General features: G+C 50.0%; 1 protein-coding gene across 1 annotated transcript in view; it reads right to left on the reverse strand.

Annotated features, from left to right (window-relative positions):
• Positions 1–24544, reverse strand: part of XYLT1 (xylosyltransferase 1) — a 311203-nt gene that overhangs the window by 170631 nt on the left and 116028 nt on the right. The window lies entirely within an intron of this gene.

Here is a 24544-nt window from a genome sequence, read left to right on the forward strand (position 1 = left end):
AGCCTCCGAATCCATTCTTCAGGGGTTTCTAAAACAGATTGGGGAGGGAAGGAAAGGTTTCTGGAAAACCCAGTTGCTGGGGCTGGGCTCAACTTGGCTGGTGTCACAGCTAAAGACGCCTGTCTGAGGACAGAGAACCTCAGAGGCTGTCTTGAGGCTGCTCCATGCAAGGTGGGGCTGGGGTTGGGGGGGATGAGGGGCTTGCTGGCCAGCCTGACACGTCTGAAGACGTGTTACTGCTCCAAAGTACAAAATAAGCAGAGTGCGGGTAACTCAACACTATTTTTATCACTGCTCTGACACTCCCAGACCACAGGCAAAAGCTATTGCTGGAGGGAGGGTGGCAGGGCACTGTTTATTCAGAGCGAGGGGCGGCCTGAATACCAATGGGGCCAGTGGGAGACTGAGCTGCTAGGGCTTCCAGGGGACAGGGCCCAAGAGAGGCGGGGAGGGGCACAGCTATGCGGGGACCCAGAGCAGGGCTGACCCGATGGAGAGAAATGTCCTTCGCCAAACTCAGCGCTGTGACCAGCTGCCCTGGGGCAGCGCCCTATCTCATCTCCATCCTGCCCAGGAATCTCCAAGTTCCTTTTCCCCCTGAGAAGGGGACAAAACTTGTCCTCCAGGTGTAGGCAGCTCAGATCTGAATTGTGACAGCTCCGAACTGCTTCAGGGCAGAAACCTGATCTGCCACGTTCACCATTATATTCCCAGTGACCAGACAATGCCTGGCACATACAGAGAACAGGCACTGGATAAACACATCCCCAAAGAAGTGTTATCCAAGGGGTTGGGGGGGGGGGCATTCGTGATCAGGGCAGAGAAAACGCTTGCCCTTTTGTCTACTACAGAGAGATAATAAATAATAATAATACACACAAATAACGTGCATAGTAGGGTACAAGAGAGCAAGAAGGGGGTTAGGAAGCTTGGAGGGAAGGGTGCAATCTTTCAAAGTGAGAGGAGAGGGTGTGATGTGAGCAAAGACCTGATGTGGGGGTGTGAACAGGTTGTGTGGATATCGGGGGGAAGAGCTTTTCAGGGAAGTGGGAAGTGCAGTGCAAAGGCCATGAGGTGACAGCATGCCCTGTGTGGCTCCCCTCACCAGTGGGGAGGAGCAAGGAAGCAGGAATGGAAAAAGTAAAAGGATGAGAAGGACGAGATTAGGTCAGAGAAGGAATGGGGCCTAGATCATATAAAGCCTTCTAGAACCGTGGTTCTCAACGGGAATCATTTTATCCTCCATGGGACACCCTTGCATGTCTGGAGACATTTTTGGTCGTCCCAATTGGGGATGGAGGATGCTGGTATTGATGGGTAGAGGCCAGGGGTGCTGCTAAATGTCCAATGATGCCCGGGACATCCCCACAAAGCATTACCTGGCCTGAGATATCCCCTGGTGCAAGTCTAGACCATCGTAAGGACCTTTTGGCTCTTGCCCTGAGTGAGTGGAGATTACGTGCTGAATGAATGAACAGTAACACAAATGGTAAGTCAGGAGGTGTTTCATCTTCTTCCGAACCCTTTGTCCTATTAATAGAGTTGGGAAAAAGAGAAGAATAGGAAAACAGAGAAAAGAGGCCTTTCTTCCTGCCAAAAGCACACAGTCGAACTCCGGGTTTTGAAACGTCCTACTTTATGTGCAACCTAAAAGGATGCCAACTGCCGTCTGGCCTGGTGACAACGGAAGAAACTTCTTGGAAAGCTGGCTGCGGTAACAAGGGGGTGGCCAGGATCCGCCCAAGGGGAAAACCCTGAAATCAGCAGGAAAAACCAGGTTTATCGGGCACTGGGATATAACAGGGCCCCAGAGGAGGTCAGCTCAACATCCTTTTCTCCCCAGGTGAAGACAGGAGGGCAGGGTGGTGGCCGTGCTGGTGGCTGCTTGAGAGCTTTCTCTCCCAGTTGCCAGGTCTTGGCCTAGCTACTCCTAGACACCTATGGCCCTGCATCATTTCATGTGGGTGATTAAAGCAAGGAGGACTTCATTCGCTGTTCCTGCCTCTGAGTTTGTGAATAATCAAAGGCTAATTAGCCAGGGCCCCATGGGAGGAGGATTTAGCCATGCAAGACATCTACGAAGCTCCGAAAATAAACTGAGAGGCGGATCTGACTTGAGCACCCACAGGGATCACTGGGGATGAGGTCGGCTGGGGCCCAAGAGGGGAAGATTTCTCCAGGGCCAAGCTGACCCTTAGGCTCAAAGACATAGAAGGACGAGTCGCTGAGGATCTGGCTTTCCTCAGCCAGCTCACAGATCAATCAAATCAAAGCATCAAAAATCCAGAGCGAGATTCGAGACTGGGAAGGGCAGAGGAAGGCTCTCCTGGCCGGAGTCAAACCATCAGGGTTCAGTCCCTGGCTCCTTCCGTTCCTGGCTGTGTTAAAACATCTAAGCCCTTTGAGTCCCAGTTTCTTCATCTGTAAAATGGAATCAAATGCCAATATCAGGAATAGCCCTGAGAAAGGATTTGGAGGGGTGGGTGGGAAGGCATACGGAAGACGGCACAAGTCCCATTTACTGACTCTGGTTTACTAGACACTGTGCTAAATGTATAGACTTATTAGCTCACTCAATTCTCAAACCCAAGGTGGCACTGGGTACCCCGCTCTAATGGAAGGATGCTGTGATTCAGAGGCATCACGCCACTTGCTTGGGCCAAGGAGTGGGACCCTCCTTTCTCCAAGTTGTATCAGTCATACCGCCATGCGCAGAACACTCTGAACTTCGCACACGTACTGTCGGGCCGGGGCCTTATAACACGCAGGAAAGTCAGCTATCGAAGTCATCACTGCTCCGTTTCGAGGGAGAAAAAACCAAAACATGTCCCTCAGTGTCCCACCGCCAGAAATCTCTACTGGGCCAACACAGGCCCCTCCCTCCCAAAAGAGTCCCTGCCCCTAAAAATGTGGTTCGGGTCAGGGGACAGCCTCGTGAGGAAGGAGAGGCGGCACGTCTGCGGTTGGGAAGCGAGCGGGTGCCATGCTCGTCAGCGCTCAGAAGCCTGGGCCCCCAGCAGCTACACACCGCGCAGTCCATCCTCACAGAGCCGCCAGGTCACTGCTCTAGTCGCTCCCATTTTACAGTTGATGGTCAAGCTCAGGAAAGCAAAATAATTTCAGCCATGCGGCTGGCACACGGAGGTACTGGGCCTTGAACCAGATTGGCTGACACACTCCCAGCCACTGTGGGGCCCCTCGAAGTCTTTGTTAACTATGACGGTGGGAGTCAGGAATCTGAAAAAGTGTTTCACAAGCACCCATGGGACCCGGGATACTTAGTTTCCCCATCTCTGGCCTTCATCTTTTTCTTACAGGGAAGGGGGCTCAGTGAGATATCCCTCAGCTCTGACCTCACGTGTTGCTCTATGTTGATCTTAAACCAGTGTTTCCCAAGGGAAACGTTGTAGCCTACCTCAGGACCTTTGCACTTACTATGTCTGAAAAAGATCACCCCGACTTATCTTCATGGTTCACTCCTCAGCCAACTGTTCAGAAGACACTCTGAGAGCCACCCCTCACCCCTCAAATAGGCATTCCCTAACCCTCTTACTAGGGCTCTTTCCCGTGTCACTTGTAACTAGGACATGATATATTTACTTATCATGTGTATCCTCCAACTAGAATGTAAGCTACTTTGTTCCATCCCTTATGTACCCGTAAACCCCAGCTACTACATGACAGAAATCAGGTAAATATTTGTTGAGCAGATGTGTGAATACATTAAATCCATTTCAGTGCCCCTACTATTTTCCAGGCAGAAAGCCTGGGTAACCCCACCACCGTGATGGAACCTAGCCACGTGCAATTATCAACCTGGCTGCCATGTTTAATAAGCAAACCTGAGTTGGACGAAACAGCTTACAGGATGGGAGTGAACTTCATAACCAGACAAAGTAGGCTGGCAGATTCCACTTGCAGAAAATACCTCTCAGCCCTCTCCATCCCGTTAACCTGCTTTTCTTTCCTCAAGGAGATTACAAAACAAACCATCACCCATTACCATTGGGTTTAATTACTCAGATGATTTTAACAGTGCAGCAGGCTTTAATTACAGGCATTTCTGCTGCCAAGGGACTAAAGGTACCCGCCACGAGTGTCCATGGTATTCTAGGAGGGGTCATAGAGTATGGGGGCTGATTTAGCATTGGCTCAGCCATAGAGATTCTGCCAGGAGAGTTGCTTTTAATTTAATCCCTGCAGATACTGAACCAGGACCACTCATGCCGGATTTCCTCGATTGCCAAAGGACAGCCATCCTGCATAAGTGAATGCCAGAAGGAAAGTCTGCAGAATGAGATCCTGCTCTTTGAGGAAGGTTCAAAGAGACTAGCGACACGGGAAGGATTTTTCTCCCCATACTGCCCTCCCAAACCTGGTGGGTGTCAAGCCCTAGGAGAAGCCTCACCACTGCTTTATTCCAGACCCATTTCAAAGCACGCACCCAGGCAGCACACCGAAATGAAAGCCCGCTGCCTAGGCTTTCGTTTAATGAGATGAGAATTGAGGTTCAAAAATAAACTGTGCAAAGCCTCGTAGGGAAATACCAGATGACAGAAGAAGAACTGGGCGACCGAGTGCATAAAAGATGGCAGTGTGGGGAGCCCACGTCTAAGTCAAAAACCGGGTCAGGCGGAATCTGGGGATCAAAACAGTAGCTTAGTTGTTAATCAAGTGGTAGAACTGACCTTGGATGGCTGGGTAAGAGTTGCAGCTCTATGGAGATGCTTCCACACTCCCAACAAACGTTGCCTTTCAGCAAGCACACAGTGATGCCATTTCTAGGAATTTAACCTTCAAGGTTGCTTGTGCTCAAGTCAAACAACACGCAGGCAAGGGAGGATTGCTCCCGCAGAGTTTTGAGATGCCAAAGACTGGAATCCACCCCAGCCTTCCTTGGTTGGGGCCCCAGTTAAATAACTGATGCTCTGTTGATACAAATGGAAACGAGCGGCAATTAAAAAGAACAAGGGAATTCTATATGCACGGAGACGGAACAATCAACAGGGTATGTGGATAAGCAAACAAACAAAAAAAAAACAAACCCCCCCCCCCCCAAGATTTGTGACAGGGGACGTGGCCTGTCCCTATGAGTTAAAAAGAGCAGCACAAAAGCACAGTCCAAAGCCAGACCACCTTAAGATAGGATTCCAAATCCCAGTCACTAGTTAATGGGACTTCGGACAAGTTACTTTGTCTCTATGGACCTCGGTTTCTTCATCCACCCAATGAGCTATTAAGAAGAGTTAATGTATCTGAACAAACGTTCTCAACAAGGCTTATGTGTCCCCCACCTGAAAGGGCAAACATTAGCTCAGACCAAGAGGTGGTGAAAAGAATCTTAACCTATTACAGTGGTCTGGGATCCTCCAAAGCTTGACCCTACCAGATCAATCTTAACCCTTAGCGTTTAATTTTAAACGATGTTTTTCTTCTTAGGAGAGTGATCTTGAAAAAAGGTTGACTGACACTGGTCTGAAGTCCTCAAAAGCTGCAGAGAGCAGATGGGGATGACACTGACCTGTGACACTGCTGTCAGGCTGAAATGAGAGGCCACGAGGCCCCATCTCTTTAACCACCCCACCCCCCAATGCCCCACCATGCCAGGCCGTGAACTTGAGTAACAAGCCTCATTTCTCAGATGAGGAGCCTGAGGTCCAAAGAAGCCAAGGGATTAGCACAGCCAGGCTTTTCACCTGGTCTCCACGACTGGGCGCCCCCACTCGACACACTAACAGTGCTTGAAGACCACATGCTTCAGGGAGCTGCCCTACAATCCATTCCGGGTTGTGATAGGTCAACCCAAATACGCCCTCATCCATTTGAGCGCCAGTACAGGATGGCAAGTCTAGCCCAGAGACTGCTATAGCACACGGCCTGGAGCTCCCGTCAGGTCCACTTGAGCTGCTGGTCCTTTGCTCTGACAGTGTCTTCTTGGGAGGCTCCCTAGAGACATGTCCAAAGCCCTGGGCACTAAGAACAATCCTACCTGCTGTGAACAATGGTCTCTGTCACTTATTTGGACACAGGGTGATGGAAGGCAGTGAACCTGTTTCTCCTGCTGGCTGCCAGAACGCTGTGAGCTCAGTCTCTGGTTCCCCCATCACGAGGCCTTGGTATTATCAATCCTGAGTCTAAGTTAAGGCCCCAGCACTGTGTTTCCTTCCTTTGGCCTCATTTTCACTTACGCCATCTTGTTTTGTAGACTGCGATACAACCGTCCTAGAATAGGACGTAAATAGGAGGAGTGTAAAAAAAATAGTTCAACACAAACTCAAGGAACTAACTCCAAGAGGTTCCAGAAAAAGCCACCACTGACAGAACTCATTGGGCTAGATCACCCAATTTCCCGGGCGCTTTTGAGGGAAGCTGGGAGGGCAGACACTGGTGTTTGGGCTGGAAAATGTAAGATGGAGAGGTCTCATAAGGTAGGGAAGTACGTATATGGAGACGGAAAAGAGCAAGCAGGGGCTTAGTCATGAGGGTCTTAGCAGGCACATCAACTGATTCCCTGGTTCCTTCACTCACTCACTCACTCACTCACTCATTCAGTCGGGACCTGCCACTTACAGAGCACCGGGCTCCATGCAAAACTAAGTGGTGGTGACAGAGGCTGAAGGGTCCACAAGTCTTCAGATATTTACCGTCAGACCCTTTACAGCAAGTCTGTCAACCCCACATTTTATTTGTCAGTATATAAACATTTTTTAAACCAACAGAAAAATTCTGACACCCTCTTGAGACCCCGGGTTTCTCATCTATTACACGTGGCACGATAAGCGTGCCAGTGCGAAGATTAAATGACAGAAGGCACAGGAGGCTCTGAGAAGGAAGCCTAGGCACAGACACTGCCATGCTTTTTATGCCCATTACTACTGATCTCCCAACAGCTGGGAGGACAGGGAAGGAAGAACGCCAACGTGTCTTTACAACACAGGCAGCCTTTTTCATTCCAGTTCTAGGAAGGGGTATAATTATGATTGAAGTAATCGAGGCCCTTTACAGGCTATTTTCCTATGCTCTCTAGATGTTCAGATGAGTATGGGTTTTTTCACTATTTCAACAGTTCTGAAATGGAGGCTTATCGTAGGGTCAATGTGGACACCTGACTTGTTCATTCATATTTGCTGAGAACCAACTATGTGGCAGGCACTGAAGATCTGTGAAAATATGGGAGCACTAAGTGTGTGTGTGTGTGTGTGTGTGTGTGTGTGTGTGTGTGTGTGTGTGTGTAAAGTTCACAAGACAAAGCTATGCTCACTCTGAGTTCATGCTGGAACAAGGGAGGCACACGGTAACTGTGTATCAGCTGTCGGCTGGTAATAACAGGTATGAGGAAAAACAAATCCGCACAGATGGGACAGACAACAGTGATAGTTTACCATTTTAAGAGTGGTGGTCAGGAAGGCCTCTCCAGAGGAGGAGCTTTGAACCAGGACCCAAGACAGGTGAGGGAGAAAGCGTGCTGCCGTTTGGAAGCACAGGGCTCTAGGTAGAGGGAAGAAAAGGTGTGAGATCGGGGGCAAAGACACGTATCTTTGGCAGTAGTCTCCCCCCATCCCCCACCTTTCCCCTCTCGATGCCAGAGCTGTTCCTATTGCAATGCTACCCACGGATTACAGAAATGCTATATTTGCACAGTACTGGCGCAGCGTGAAATAATGGCGCAGGGATTTGGACGGGGAAGGGGAGAGCGGTGACTCTAACATTTTATTTCAGCTTACTCAAGCTCAGCTCCTTTGAAATAGCTGACGTGTTTTCTTGGCCATAAACCTGCGGTAAGCCTATGTACAAAAGCCTCACCTGTCAACAACCTAGTAAATCCACAGGTAAGATTTTTTTCTCCCTTCCAAAAAGTCATGGGAACGGAATGGGTTGTAATCAAAGTTGTAGGACCAGTTAAGGCAGTCCTGCTTCCTGCTTTGCACTTGATGAGTAAAGCTGAATGAGAAGGTGTCTATTTCTGCAGAATGTTAGCATAGCATTCAAGATAAATCAATGTATTTGTGCATACATCCCCAAACTTTGCAAAGACAGAGGAGACAATGGGATAATGAGGTCGTGGCTGTGACATTTCTCTGCAAGGGTTGTGACAAACTAGCCAAGAACAAAGCCATATTCTAAGACAAGAAAGGGCACCTGCTTCTGGGTAACAAAGAAGACCTGACCCTTAAAGCAACATGCATGCTTCCAGCTATGCTCACTGCTGCATCCGAGTGCCTCCTGTGGCCACTAACAACTTGATGTGAGCCTACAAGTTGTCCCTATTGTATGAGGAGGGGGGAGGTCAGGGATGTGTGGACTCTGAAGCACATCCCAATCCCCACGGCAGGGTGCCACGAGGCTTCACTACCTGGGACAGGAGAGGAGTCATTCCGAGACTTGGGTTCAAGTTCACATGTCCATCCTGAGTATAAGTCTACAGTCACTGATCTAACTACCTTCTCTGATTTCCAAAAATATGCCCTTCTGGATTCTAGCGGATGGCAGATTAGAATGTGTATGTGCACTGGAGTGAGAGACAGGAGAGGAAGGGTCTGAGACAGGAGACAGGAGGGTACACTTTGAAACCTCCTTCAGGTATCACAAACTCACAGGACAACAGCTAATCCCTGATCATGGTGATGGGGCCGTGGGCAGCATTTTGTTCTCCAGATCCTGTTTACAAGGCACTGAAGGGGTCACACATCTTCAGGAATACAGGTTAACCAAACTGTGCGGGGGGCACTTTCAGGGTGAGCTTCAGTTATGTGTAACATTCCCGTGTAATACAGAATACCTTCTTTCTAAACAAGACCCAAGAGACCAAGTGTTAGTCTATTAAGCATTAATAACTCTTGAGGCCCCACAGACCCCACACTCTGGCTTCATGAGGATTTTTGTTTGTGTAGTGTTTATTTTTGAGAGAGTCAAAGAGAAAGAGAGAGTGCGCACGAGCGAGCGGGGGAGGGGCAGAGAGAGAGGGAGACATAGAATCCGGAGCCAGCTCCAGGCTCTGAGCTGTCAGCACAGAGCCTGACACGGGGCTCAAACTCACAAACCACAAGATCGTGACCTGAGCCAGAGTGGAAAGGTGAACCAACCATGCCACCCAGGTGCACCGGGAGAACTTTTATTTCCAGATGAAAAGAGCTGGGTCTCAAGCCCACATGTGTGAGAAACCGTCAGTCCCGTGTGCTGAACCCCTTCCCCAGGTGAGCTGGCAGCCACGGGGGGCCTGGTGGGGGTCTGACTCCCCACAACTCTTATGGCCTCAGGCCAAGGCTAGCCAGGGAGACAGGGTGCCCTCTCTGGCTGAGAACTGCGGTTATGTCCCTTCCCCAACACACACACGGACACAAACACACCTGACATGGGGAAACAACTATACAGTCAACCTGGAGAGCCTGTGAGTAACCAAGGGACAGCTGAAGACTTTACTCTCCCTTGGCACACGGGAGTCATTTTCAGGGTAAGTGACCAAGTGCGTTCTTGTATTAGCTGCAGGGGTGTTATGGACCAAATGTTTGTGTCTCCCAAGAATTCCTGTTGAGACCCTAACCCCTGATGTGATGGTGTTAGGAGGTGGGGTTTCAGGAGGTTGACCAGGTCACAAGGGTGGATTCATCATGAACAGAATCAGCCAGCGCCCTGGCCCTCGTTCCACCCTGTGAGGACGCCCCAAGAGGTGGGCGACCAGCGCCTAGGAAGGAGGAGGACCAAGCCGGCAGCAGACTCGGGAACTCTGAGCAATCGAGGTCTGTTATCTCTAAGCCACCGCTCTACAGTGCTTGGTCCCAGCAGCCAGAGCAAAGTCAGAGAGGTGGACACACACCATGTGCGTACTCAAGGAGAATTCAAGTGCAGGTGGTTGGGAGGGCAAAAGTGAGCAAACTGGAGACAATATACAAGAGAGAACAAAAACAGACGACACAGGACTTTTGCCCTTTCAAACCTCAACTCCAGATAAGATGCAATGTCTCTGTACACGGACGTTTCACTTTATAGAGTAGATAGACTTCAGAAAAATCGGATACGAACAGGCATTTTTTAAAAATCTTTTTTGGGGGCGCCTGGGTGGCTCAGTCAGTTAAGCATCTGACTTTGGCTCAGGTCACGATCTGGCAGTTTGTGAGTTCGAGCCCTGCACCAGGCTCTGTGCTGACAGCTCAGAGCCTGGAGCCAGCCTCAGATTTTGTGTCCCCCCCCCCCCCCCCCGAAAAAAAAATTAATAAAAAAAGTATCCTTTGGCAAGTTTGAGTTTCCAAGTGTTCTGAATGTCCCTATACTCATGAAGCCAAACCTGTATGATAGGGGTGTATTCCGGCCCCCCTCCTTAGACAGAGGAAGGGTCTGAGGCCCAAAAGGCCAAGTGACTGACCTAAGGTCACACAGCTGGAGTCAGAATTGAGCCTTGAACTTGAGGGTCTGCTCTTCTTGGCAGTATGCGCTCTGGCAGTTACTCGTTTGGGACGCTTGAAATAAGCGGGCCAGAGCCTGGGACCAAGGAATCTGTTAGTCTTACGAGCCTGTAGTTTTAATGCCCTATTTTTCTGGAAGTCCAAACTATACCACCAGGGTGTTTCTCTTATTCATTATGGAGTCCTCTTGATTTTATTTATATTTTGCAGCAAAATGATTTAAAGCCAATGTGCTCGGGCACAGAGGAAATCTGACCTGAAAGACTGTCTTTGTGGCAAAAGGAGAACCAGCAGATACTTATTTCCTGCCTTTGCGAGGCCAGTAACATCCTGGTACAAGGAGATCCATCAATACATCTTTCATAAGGGCTTCTCTGCACAGTGAGGTGGAAAATCTTTCCAATGACTTCGGCCCATTTGTAACTCTGCCCTGAATAAAAGAAGGGATTGATCGGGGCTTGGACTGCTTCCATGCCCAGGGGCCGTCCTGCGCCCTAGGAGACACGGTCTACGATGGGATGAAATTCAATGGGGCAATTGCTCTTGGAGAGAGAGCCCAGTAGGGGTCAGCTCGGCCCCTGAAGAGTGAGCCCTGAGGGGTTAAACATGCTCCGCCTTGCTCTGCTTGGGGTGGGGGGGTTCTCTAGAGGGAGGGACGCCTGCAAGTCTCCAAAATTCAGAGGCTTAAAAGGAAACAGAGGGAAGGCTTGCCACTGGCTGCTTAGGAACTGCACCTCAGTTTCCCCTCCTCGTGATCCCCAATCCACAGTTGGCATGACGTAGCCTCAGTGCGTCCATCAGCCAGTGGGGTGGCATTTCTTAAGCATCTTCAATGGACTGCCACAGTGGGGTTACTCAGAGGGTTCCTAACAGGGCAGAGGGACCTGGGGGCTGGAAAAGGATGGATGCCCCACGGCTCTGGACACATCCCACGAACCCAATATCCCCTAGTGGTGGCCGATGCCCAGAGTTCTATGCTGGCTAGGAGGCTAGGACACCTGAGCCGAGTTTTAGATGCTGCCACGTGGGCAGCCGACTTCTCCCTCTGGACTGTACTTGACTCTTCTGTAAAAGTGGGGTGAGGCTGCTTACCTTAGGGCAGCAATTCTCAATTTGGGAGTGGACATTTTGCCCCTCCCCCCAGGGAACATTTGGAAATTTCTGGAGACGTTTTTGACTGTCACACTGGGAGACAGGGAGTAGGATGGGGTGCTACTGGCATCTCGTATGCAGAAGCCAGGGACATTGCTCAACATGCTACGGGGCACAAGACAGCATCCTCCCCCACACACAAGAAAAAATGATCCAGATCAAAATGTCAGTAAGGGTGCCAAAGTCAACCAAGTGCAGACAAAGCTCTTTTGGCATCCTCACAGGATGGTTCAGTGCTCTGGTTCAAGGCTAAGACACAGGCCCACACTCTGGCTCATCTACCCAAGATCTCATCCCAATCTCGACCTTCTCTCCCATTTCCTAGGCGTATGAACACGAACAAGATTCTTCTCTTATCCAAGCATCAGCTTCAAGGTTGAGATCAGGGGGTATATACCAGCTGCTCTAAGCCAGAGTCACCATCCATGAAGATTCTAACTCAGTATCATTCCCGGCAACTGGCACACAGCAAGTGGTCAATAAATGGGATGTGTTATTTTATGTAAGGAAAATAACGTCTTTCTCCTAACTGCCACGGGCATAATAAAATGTGAAGTCTGGTTAGCACAGTGCCTCATGTCCTTGATGATAACGAGTACATCTTGGTTGATGAAGGCAAAGGATCGATACGTGGGCACAAACATAAGTGACAAGAACAAATGAAGGTTTGTGGAAAAGCAAACGTCCAGGGGCACCTGCATGGCTCAAGTCATAATCACACACTGTTCATGCGATCAAGCCCCGTTTTGGGAGCCTGCTTGGGATTCTCTCTCTTTCCAAATAAACAAACTCAAAAAAAAAAAGAAAAAGAAAAAGGCCAATGTCTAGCCTGGAGCTTAACGTGCACAGAGTGGCCAAAAGGTATCTGCTCTGGGGCACCTAGGTGGATCAGGGATCAGTCGGTTAAGCGTCCGACTTCAGCTTAGGTCATGATCTCATGGTTTGTGAGTTCAAGCCCTGCATTGGGCTCTATTGACAGCTTGGAGCCTGGAGCCTGCTCCAGATTCTACCTCTGTCTCTGCCCCTCCCCTGCTCACACACACACACTCTCTCTCTCAAAAACAAAAAAATGTTATCTGCTCCATGGAGAGGAAGTGACTCAGGGAAGTACGAGGGGCTTACAGCAGAGTTTCTCAGCCTCAGGATTACAAATCTCGGGGCCCGAGGATTCTGTGCTGTGGGAGCTGTTCCCCACAATGTATAATGTTAGCAGCATCCCTTTACCATCCCTCCCTCCCCATCCCAGCTGTGACAACCAAAAAAGGTCTCTGACCACTACCAAGTATTCCCTGGGGGGGCACAAATGCCTCTGAGAACCCCTGGTCTGAAACTGTCTGACACACGCCAGGCTTTCACTCAGCAAATATGCTGGAAGGAAGCAGGGACAGAGGAGCGACGGAACCAGGCTGACCCGCAGGGCGGCAGGCCTTGGCTGCCTCTCCTGACTCTCACTCCTGATAGACGACACAGAGAGAGGCTGTCCGCCGGCAGCTCGGTTTCTCTCAAACAGGTGGCTCTTACTCAAGCCCGCTGTTTGCGCTCTGCCTTAAGCGGGCAACTTCCCTGAGAATCCATTTTTCTGGTCCTGAAGATTGTCTGTGGATAGCACAGTCAGTATCCGTACCACTCAACCTGCCTCGCATCACTCTCCCTTCAAAGGGATTCTCTGGAAGTACTTGTAGTCCCGAATGGTTTAATGTTCCTGTTGTGTGGCCGAGCCGTTGTAGTCAGGAAGAGTAAGAGGCATGGAGTTACCCTGGGTTTGCGGTTGGAGGCTTAGAGGTGGAAAACCCTGGCCTCTCTAGCTCCCGAACCTAACCCTTTGGCAGATGGTGAGGGAGCTATGGAGGGAGGAAGAGAAATCACAGGTCAGGTGCACAGCTGGGGGGGGGGGGGGGCAAGGGAGAGAGGTCCCCTGAGAGCTCAAAGGCTGGGGCTAGGACCACCAGCAGACGCGAACTTCTAGGACCCACCTTAAGGAAGGAGCTACAACGGAGCAGACTCACTGGACGCTCCCTTAATACCCCGTCTCCCTCACATCCCAGCTCCAATCTCGGCCAGGTCCTCTGTCTTCCTCGCATGTGGCCACTTCTCTGCAGCTCCACCGTGGCCAGCAGCTAGATGTGAGCAGCAGATGCAGACTGATCCCCTTGTGCTTTACCTGGCCCACGCAGGCAGCCCTCCTACACCCAGCAGCCAGAGCAACCCTCTGCAAAGACCAATCAGATGCTACTCCTTTGCTTAAAACCCTTGCACAGCTACTATTGCTGAGGATCCACACGGAATTCTGACTGCAGCCCACAAGGCCAGGCTCCTGCCCAGCCCCCACCTGCCCCCTTCTCCACCCTCTGTTTTGCTTCTTAGCATTCTCTCCGGTCATTACCAGGTTCCCACTTAGACCAGGACCTTTGCACATGCTGCTTCCTCCTCCTCCTCCACTAATTCTTACCCGGACTACACTTCTTCATTTCAGCTTAAATGTCACTTCCCTAGGGACATTCTGCTGACCTTTCCTGGCCAAGCCCACAGCGAAACAGTCTCAGAACACTGGGACTTTCATCCCATTGCACTTCAGTCTGGCTCAACAATTGGCATCTGTCCCCACCAGATGACGAAGCTGCCTGAGGGCAGGGCGTCTATTTTGTCCACTGATGTGTCTTTGTTCCTATTCAGTTCAGTAAACATTTGTGGAATAAACAACCTCACGAATGGGGATAAGGAAGAGAGAAGCTTGCCCCAAGCTTAGACAGAGCGTCCCTTTCAGGGGTCATACCATGGCTCCATTCCCAGACACCTCCCAGGAGAATTAAAAAGGGAGCTGAGGGGAGTGTGGTGTCTGCTCCGCCCCTGCCTCTTTCCTCTCCCTTGCAAGCTTCCCTATTCTGGCCCCAGATAGATGAAGACCGATCCTCCCCGCCCTGCACCCCCTTCCAGGACACTGAGCCCCAGCAAAACCACCCACTGGTTTGACAACAAAGTGCCAAACTCCTACTGGAAGCGAGATGTGGACCTTGATCTCCAGGAGGCCCGCAGCAGCAACACCAACTGGGGGGTTGGTTGGAAATGCAGAATCCCAGGCCCCATCCCAGATGGCCAGGGTCAGAACCTGCATGTGAACAGATCCCAGGTGATGGGTATTGGCGCTGGGCTAGAGAGCGCTGGACAGAACCATCTGGAGGCCCCTGGACCCCACCTACCTCACCCCCACTTTCTGATTCAGTGTTTGCAGTACGGCAGGACTCAGGTTCAAGATGATGGGATTGGTCCTGGATCAAGCTTTGAGAACCATTACTTGACAGCTTCATGGGGGTCCAGGAAGGAAGTCCTCAGAGAGGCCCAGAAAGGCATTCTCAAAGAAGCGAGGTGTGAGCTGGGAGGATGAGTAAGAGCTTGCCACACAACAGGTTAGAGGGGCAATGTGGACAGAGGACACCACACAGAACAAACTAAGAAGCATGATGCATGTTGTGTCATTCATTATCGGTGCCTGGATTCCAGGCAGGGCAGGAAGAAGACCAGGGAGGGGAGTGGAGGGGAGTGGAGGGGAGGGGAGGGGAGGTGAGGGAAGGGAGCCCCAAGGTCACAGAAGCCCTGCTTCCTCTTCACCCCACACAGCACTGCCAAGGAGGAAATAAAACATCCTCAGATGTCACGATCATATAGCTAACGCTCCTGGGACGCTTACCATACATCTAGTCTCATCCCAAGGCCTTACTTCCATTAACGTAGCTTTCTTTCTTTTCCAACTGTTTGAAAGAGGGAATTATAGACTCACAGGCAGTTGCCAAGATAGTACAGAGTTCCATGTTCCTTCACCCAGCTTCCCCCAATGGTGACATCTTATTTAACTGCGTTGCAATATTAAAGCCAGACGATTCACATCACTATGATACTATTAACTAAGACCACAGTTATTTCATGTTCACATTTTCCATGCACACATTTGTGTGTATGTGTGTGTGTGGGTGTGTTACTCTTGAGTCCTCACAACAACCCTGTTATTATCCCATTTTGCAGATGAGGAAACCAAAGCACAGAGAGAATAACTTGCAGGAGCAGAAGGGGGAAGAAACTGACTTCCGGAAGTCTTGCTTCTCTGACAAGTTCTGATATTTATGCAAACTCACAGATCAGGGAGATTTCCAAGGGGGATGCATATCTGCAAAAAGAGGCCCATCCCGAAGGACCCTGTCATCTGGGAAAAAGCCTCACTGGCAGGAGCCAAGCAGAGAAGCTGGGAAAGGGGAGGGTGGCCACGGATGCTCCTCTACTGTTGGCCCCTGGGAAGCTTTGCTCCCAGCTCAAAGGCGCCCCTGTCCACTGGATCTGCCCCCAGGTACCTGGTCGGGTGATGTTCGCAGGGCTGGCCTGGGCTGTCTGCCAACATCAGGACCAGACAGAAATCTGCTGTTCCATATCCCAGCTCCTGCCCTGGCGCCTGGCAACCCCACAGAGGCCTGTTTGTGAAGGCAGGAAGGAGGCTGGGCTGTTCAGCCTTCCCGTCAGACAAGCTCTGAGCCCCCAGGGGCTGGGCTGGGCTGGGCTGGGCTAGGGGAGGATAGGGTAGGGAGAGAAGACACACAGCAAGGCCTTACACCACCAAACAAGGCCTCCCTCATGATCAGGGCCTCCAGCCACCGCCTTAGTGGCCAGCGACTACCAGACATAGGCCTCCTTTTGCTGCTTTTATGGCTTGGTGGGCTTCTTAGAAGGGAATGTTCTCTGTGATTACAAACATGTAAAGATGATCTATGCACGTGGACAGGGTCTGCTCAGACCCACACACACCGTTGGATTTGTAGCCAGACTGGTGGGGCCATGGGTGAATTCTTTCCTTTGTCAACGTGGCACTCTGCTAATGTTACTATAATGCTTTTTGTGTAGTTAGGCAAAAAGGTTTTCTTTCATGGGGGGGGGGGGGGGGGGCGCAAATTTTAGAAAAGGACACTATGGCACGGGGAATGATTTTGCTTAAATGTGAAACAACTGTTACAGTCTGGTAAGTAGCCTCATGTCTGAACTTCTCCAAGCCTCAGTTCCCTTGACTGGAAAGCATAGGTGTGGCTACAAGGATCCATCTCCAACTGTTAAGCTACAGAGACCTGTATGGGAGGGGGCAAAGTTAAAGCAAGTCTTTTACTTCTATTTTGTCCAGAGATTCAAAATGCAGCCTTGGGCAGGTCCCACCAATCCGTCATGGTCATTAGTTTTAAGTCCATCCACTCTGGGAGGGTTGGGAAACACAATGAAACCCGACTGTTTTAAAACATTCTGCAGGTCAAACCAAGCTGGCTGATTGCCTTAGGTGCTCATTTGACTTCTGAAGCCCACTCGTGCGGAAGATTCTAGGGGGAAAGCTCTGAATCGACGGGCCCGCAGGTAATGAACTGTGGTCCTGGAGTGTCCATGCAGCTGCCCAGTCTCTGGCCAGAGGCCTCCCAGGTCAATTCCTCACCTGCACAGGAACTCCCTTGGGTGCCACAGAGAAGGAGGCTGCGTGCAGCTAACTCAACATCATTTTTTAGAGCCTCCCAGAAACCACTAGATTCTTGAAACCAGAATATGTGTTACCAGTTGCCCTCAAATGGCCAGAAGTTCTCCCCACTCATTCCCACCAGTTACTGTTCCTTAAGGGACATCAATACATCTACTCTCCAAATGAACCCATAATAGAAGGGGAAATGGGCACACAATTAACTGAGGACATCACGTGAAACCAAATTACCATTTATACCCTCTCATTCCAGAAAGGGAAGGCTGCAATGAAAGACACAGAAGCCAGAAAAACCATATACAGACAGAAAATCAATAACCACAGTGAAGGAATGGGAACTTTACAAACGGCAGCTAACAGAATGATTCCAACCGACATCAGATGAGGCTCTGAGCTTCCTGGTGGCCAAAGCAAAAAAGAACCTATCATATTATATAGCTCATAATCTAACACCTGGAAGCTTAGCCACAGAAAAAAGAAAAGCTAGCTCCTGGTACAATGTGCCCGGCAGGTGTGAGCAAGGAGGCAGGAGATAAGGAGGTCCAGAGGTCAGTGGCAGCCAGGCCAAGATCAGGCCTTTGGCTTATACTCTTAAACGGCATGAGGAGTCAGGGGTGGGCTTTAAGCAGAGGCCTGACCTCATCTCACTCATGACTTAAAAGAACAATTCTGACATGTTCTGAGAATAGCCTGCTGGGATACAACGGGAGAAGCGGGGAGGCCTATCCGGAGGCTACAGCAAAATGCCACCCAAGAGACAATGCAAGCCCTTAGAATGAAACCCAGCCTACTTCCCAGCACCCACAAGGCTTCACATGCTCTAGACCCTCCTCTCTGTTCAGCTCAACCCCATGCCACTTTCTCTCCCTCCCACCACTGCAATCTGTCCACTTCTGGTCCCATCTATTAGTCACGTTGGGTATCTGCCCATCATGTTCTTCCCTTGACTTCTGCATGGCACTGTAACTGTCAGCCCGGGAGATCTCTTTCCCAAGCCCCTGTGACTTGTAGGACCTCCCTCAATCCCAGACTCTCCTGCTTCTTTCTTAGCACCCAATCACAGCCCATCATTATTGTGGTCTGGTTTACTTCTTGGTTGATTGTGGCCCATCTCTACACCAGGAGGTCTAGTATTCCACCAAGACAAAGATGTGTCTCCCATGGCATCTCCTCCTCCATCATAGCCCAGGGCCTGACACATAACAGGTGCTTAATAAATTCTGGTGAAAACGCAGAGCCACTAGGTTAGGAAAGGAGAGCTCAGAGATGTCAGGCTACCTGCTGGTGGATCCCAGGTCTGACTCTCAGGCCAGGGCCTCTGATCCAATTGCTCAGGAGTCAAATCACAAGACCCTTCCCTGACCTTACTCCCTAAGACCCCTACCAATGGATTGCATCAAGATCTTTGTGCCTTGCTACAGAGCCAACAAGAAATGTGATGACGATCAGAAGAGGGTCAGGAAGTTGCAGCTGGAGTCCGGCTCCATGTAGGAGAGCAAAGGGGGATGCGGCAAGACCCTACCTGGCTGGCTGGCCTTATGGCCACCATGTTCCACAGCTCGCAACACAAACTATCCTCCCCCAAGTACACAGCCTTTATCTCATCAATTTTCTAGGCTACGCCAACCAAACAGTGGAATCCACAGGAAATTAAGCTTATTGACTCAGTCTTTGGTACCACATGGAGAAGATATATTTACACATGTCATCTGAGCCTGGGGGACTAGTGGTTATTGGCACCAAGTATTTACTGAGTTTTGAATGACAGCTGGAACAGGAATGGGGTGGAAGGACAGATACCCTGTTTCTTCACTGCATGCAGATTTCTGAGCCGGGGGCGGCGGGGCGGGCCTTCTCCTGAGCCCGTGTTTTCCCTCCATGTGGCTGGCTTGAACAGTGGAAGCATTTTGGGTAAAGCTAATATTCTGCAGAAACTGGTTTCAGAGAGAACGGACTTTTAAACTTCAGGCCGACTTAACGGGGCTCTCGTTGTTGGCAGCAGCGAATTGTGATGTGATCCCATCTCTAGGTGTTTGCCTCATGCCATCTCTTCATGGTTCTTTGAGCTGTAACTTCTCCTTGGGTCATTTACGACCAGAGGGGAAAAGCAATCTTTCAGATTCATGATGGAAACAGCAGGGGCCTGGGGAATAAATGCCCAAATAAAAAATAACCATAAATAAATCATGACATCAATGGCTAATAATTAGGGACCCAGCACAAGTGCCAGGGACTGTAAAGATATTTACATGCAGTATTTCACTAACCTCATATGTTCTTTTATAAGAACAACAAAATCCAAGCTCCTTATCATGACCTTATGAGGCCCTATGGGATCAGGAGATTGTCAACTTCTGTAAGTTCCTCCCACCCCTACTCATCAGTGGGTTTCAACCACCAGAAGCAAACTCATTCCTGCCTCAGGACATCTGCACACGCTACCCCTCTGCCTGGTGTACTTTTCCCCCACGTCCTTGAATATCTGTCTGGTTTATTCCCATCACTTGAAGCTGGGCTCAAATATCACCTATGCCCCCTGGAACCACTACCCATCTCATCACCCTGTTTAATCTTTCCCATAGCACCTTTCCACTTCTTTCAAGTTTTCATATTTGTGTGTCTGCTTAGGCATTTATAGTCTGTTTCTTCTCACTAAGCTCCATGAAATCAGAGACCTTGGACTCCCAAGAAACCCAGTGCCTGGAGACATGCCAGCACATGCAGAGGCCAAGTAATGACTCCGGGAGAGAATGAAAGGGGAACAGGAGTCACTGTTCCAGTTGATGTCACTCCAAAGCCTAGGTTCCTAACCACTGGCTGACATGGCCTCAGCACAGGACACTGAGTCAGCTGGACTTCCAAAGATAACACCGGCATGTGGCTTCTGGGGGGAGGGGCAAATTTCACCACAAGGCTGAGGTTTTATCTGGTTTTGTAAACCACTTCCTAAGAAGCACCGAGGCTCCTATGCCAACACTTGATGAGGTGGAGGGTATGGTGTCCTGACGCGATTCTCTAGCCACAGATTTGTTCTCTGAATGCAGGGATCACATTGGTGCCTCAGCAAAATGCAACAGCATGAGTACAGGCGTCGGTTATGCAGACCCAAAGCATTACTGCAATTCAGAACCCGAAGCCACGAATTCATTCACTGATTCTACACAGGCAAAGAATGAACTTCTGGGCGCTTTGGACAATGTCGAGATGAAGTAGTAGAGACCCAGCAGGGGGAAAGTGTGAGCTGTGTTGATAGCAGCTGGAGGTTCCTCCTGGGGAACTTGCTGGGGGAGTCTCAAAGAGCGGTCCCACTTTCTAGGCCTCCGTTTTCACATAGGGAAAATGGGGATAATGACTGTCCACCTATTGTCAAGGGCGTACTTTCAATGCTGCAGCAAGAAATACGTGAAAAACATCAATCACAGCAACTGGCGCTTTACAGATGTGGTCCTGAGAGACTTATTAAATGCCCACTATGTTCAAGGGGCAGTGGGGAGCCTGCCTCAGTTTTCTCTACCTCTCAAAGCCTTAGAATCATGGCAGGATGGGCCCTGTCTTACTTCCATCTCCCAAACCCTACATCACAACACGCCAGCAAAACAAGGGCCATTCTAGAACATCTCACATCAGGGCCACACCGTCTAGATCTGAATTCCAGCTGTGCGACCTTGAGAAAATGAAGCATCTTCACCCCATTTCTGGGCCTTCTTCCTCAATCATTAGATGGGATAGTGGCTGGTCTCTGGTCCTTTCCCAGCCCTTAACTTTACATTCTAATCCCTCCCGCACTGGACTTCCTGTCTTCAGCCGCTCTAAGCAATCCGAGCCTCAGAGAATTTGCATATGCTATTCCCTCTGCCTGGAACATCTTCCTCCCTCCAGTGATGGGCTCCTTCCGCACCTCTCACCCTTTCCTGGCTGCCCTGTATAACGTAGCCCACCCCATTATATTTGATAGCAGCTCCTTATTCATTTTCCTATTACCACCACGTGTAGCTCTATAGTAAATGTGTGCCGTTCTCCCGTTTCTTCCACAGAGTAGGAGACTGTAGGCCTCCTTAAGGAAAAGGGACCATTTCTGACCTGGTCGGCCATGTATCTCCAGAGCCTAGCAGAATGCCTGGAACACAGCAGGTGCTCAATAAAGGCTTGACAACTGAGCAGATGACGGCATGGCGTTCCTGCCAGTCTGCACACATCAAGGCCTTCCTCTAGCTCACTCTGCAGAATCTTAAAGCACACTGTTCCCAATGCCCGTGTCCAGTTCTTTCCCCACTCTGTCCCCTGGGGCCGTGGGGCATGGGTGACCTGAGCTCCATTCCTGGTTCCACTACTTTCAGCTGTGTGATCTGGGAAAAACTTCTTAACCACTCTGTGCCTTTGTTTCCTTACCATTAGAATGGCTCGAACGGTAATAGTACCTATCTCAAAGAACTGCTTTCAACATTAAATGAGTTAACATATGTGAAGGGCGAAGAATAGTGCCTTGTATGTGAGTAAGTGACATCTGGTAGTGGAGTAATAATTCTTGTCCCCACCCCTCCACGGCACATGACCTTTCACACAGGTGGTTGGGCTCCTCAACTGGACAGCGGTTCTGTCCCCTGGGGGTCCATTAGCATCACAAGGGGAGCTTTAGGTTACCCTGACCCCCAGGGGACCCCCAGACCAATTACACAGGCCTCTACAGGGAGGGCTCAAGCCAGTTTCTCAGTCTCCCTAGGTGATTCCGATGCGGAGCAGAAAATGAGAACCTCAGTAAAGTCCTTATGCTCAAAAAACCCTCAACACTATCTGCTGTCTACTCTCCTCTTCAACAGCCTTTACTATTTTTATTCTAAGCCCCTATTCTGGATCACTCCCAAACTACCAGCTTAGATCAGTGGTTTTCGGCTACCACCCCCCTTGGGAATGTGTGGTAGTATCTGGAGACATTCCGGGTATCACGGCTTGGAGGAAAGGGTACTCACTGGCATCCAGTGAGTAGAGGCCAGGGACGCCGCTGACCATCCTACAAAGCACAGGGCAGCTCCCATGGCAAAGAATGCCATACCCCAAAATGTCAACAGCCCCAGTCGGGGTGGGAAAGTGTGCTACAGAGTCATCCCTTCTGTGGGGGTGGGGAGGACAACAGCGGCAGGCTGACAGTGGGAAGAAAGAAAAAGGGAAGGGAACTCATCACTAGTGAGTATCAACCTCCAGCCCCGTGCCAGGCAGATGTTTCATGAATAACCAGAATCGCTACTATTCTCTGAGCACCTACCAGGGGGTGACATATCTTACTTAACCACAAGGCAATTCTGAGTTAGAGGCTCCTGTCCCCACTTCACGCTCAAGAAAGCAGGATCAGCAAGGTTGGGTAAGTAGGCCAAGGTCACCATGCTTGCACACAGTCCATCTCAATTTTAGTCCCTTTTGTTTACATTCCAAACAAAAGTATGATCAGGGCTGCCCCAGATCATACTTCCTGAGCCTCATCACATGTCAGACAATGCTTAATTGTCTGAATGCTTACCATCTGGCCTAATTCATCCCCCGAACAACTCTGTGAAGTAGATACTACTGTCGTTATCCTCATCATGATCACCAACCCATTTTACATCTGGGAACACTGAGGCAGAGTGGTGTGAAGCCGCTTGAAGACTTTCACACAGTTGGTAAGTAGCAGGGATGGGATTTGAACCTGATGAGATGTATCCAGAATCTGGTTCCTTCCTACCACACTCTACCGCTTCTAAGACAACGACGCAAGGAAGAATCCAACTCCCCTCTGCCTCAGGACCTTTGCACAAAACATTTCCTCTTCCTTAAACACCCTTCCTTTGGCCCCTCTGTCCAGCTATTTCTCATCCGTTGGACCTCAGCTTATAATTCATTTTGCTAGGACACCCTCTCTGCCCTTTTCCTAACCAGTTGATTTATCTTTGTTAAACTCTCTCTCAGCGCCACACCCCACACCTACATAGCATTTCACAATTTACAAGGAACCCTGCACTTCTCCAAGTGTTTGACCGACAGCGGTTTCTTCCTCTAGACTATAGGCTTGGTGAGGACAGGGACTGCACCTGCTTTGATCAGCCCTGCATCCCCAGGCACCTGGCATGACGCCTGGCTCAATAAAATCTTGTGGTTGAATGCATGAAGCAGACGATCTGAAGCCAAAAGCACAGCTGGTGCCAGCCCAGTCCATCTCCCCATCCCCAGAGAGGGATGCAGCCATCCAGTGGGGCCCTGTCCAGGCGCCTCTGTGACACTTCAGAACCCGCGGAGCTCTTCAGGCGAGCTGGTTGCAGAGGCCATAAACCTTTCTTCATGGTGGCTGGTCTTTATCATTTTCTAATCAACACTGGTTGAGTTCTAATTGATTTTCTATGATATCCCTCTCCAGAAGGGAGAAAGGCTCTGTTTACTGGGGCAGCGCATAGAGGACAGGCCTTTTCTTCCTGCTGTATTTAATGCTGCTGCTAATCACGGAGATTAGACTAAAACAATTACAACAGCTAATTAAAGAACAATGCGGTTTTTGGCATCTTCGCACAGACGGCACCATTGGGAATTCCTAACTCGGGCAAAGCAGGGATAATTAAAATCCTGTTCCACTCTCCCCACTCCAGCAGCTGGATCACGCTGATTAAACTGCAAATAAAACACATGAAACCAACACTTTGTAGTCTATCCAATTTCACTTAAAAGGGCTTTTAACTGATTCATAAACAGAGAAGCCGTAAACAGCAAATTATTTAACCAAAGCCAGTTATTTCGTCATTGCCTTTCGCTTCATTCCCGACACCGGACTTGCGCATGTCGCCCAGGGGACGTCAGGCTGACGGAGCCCGAGGAAGCACTGCAAAGCCCGAGGCCGCCTGCTCCTGCTCACCGGCAACAGAGCGTCACCAACATGCCGCTGCTTCCACTGGGCGCGGGATCCCGCTACGGAACAAGATCGGGTACTACGCATGTCCCCAAAATGCCCAGGTTGACCTGCAGGCACATCTGGACTCCACGTCAAGGCTGGAGGGCACGGACAGAGAAGGTGCCAAGTATAACTAACATTAAAAAACGCCCAGCTTTAGGGGTGCCTGGGTGGCTCAGTTGGCTGAGCATCCGACTCATGGTTTTGGCTCAGTTCACCATCTCACAGTTCATGGGTTCGAGTCCTGAGTCGGGCTCTGTGCTGACGGCGAGAAGCCTGCTTGGGATTCTCTCTCTCCCTCCCTCGCTCTCTGCCACTCCCCTGCCTGTGCACGCTCTCACTCTCAAAATAAGCTTAAAAAAATGCTTATCCTTAGAACGTCATTAAGTTATTCAGAGCCAGCTAACTTCACATTTAAAATGCAACCAACATCTACTACGTGAGAAAAAGCCTCATTCTCAAGCTACAGGAGGATGTGTCATGACAGCTGGATACAAAAGCCTATTTGCTTTAGACAGAGACACTCTCTGAGACCCAATTTATTCTAGCAAGCATGGTAATGTGGTTTGCTACCACTACCAAGAGATG

Source organism: Panthera leo, chromosome E3 (assembly GCF_018350215.1).
Source record: "Panthera leo isolate Ple1 chromosome E3, P.leo_Ple1_pat1.1, whole genome shotgun sequence".
NCBI lineage: Eukaryota > Metazoa > Chordata > Mammalia > Carnivora > Felidae > Panthera > Panthera leo.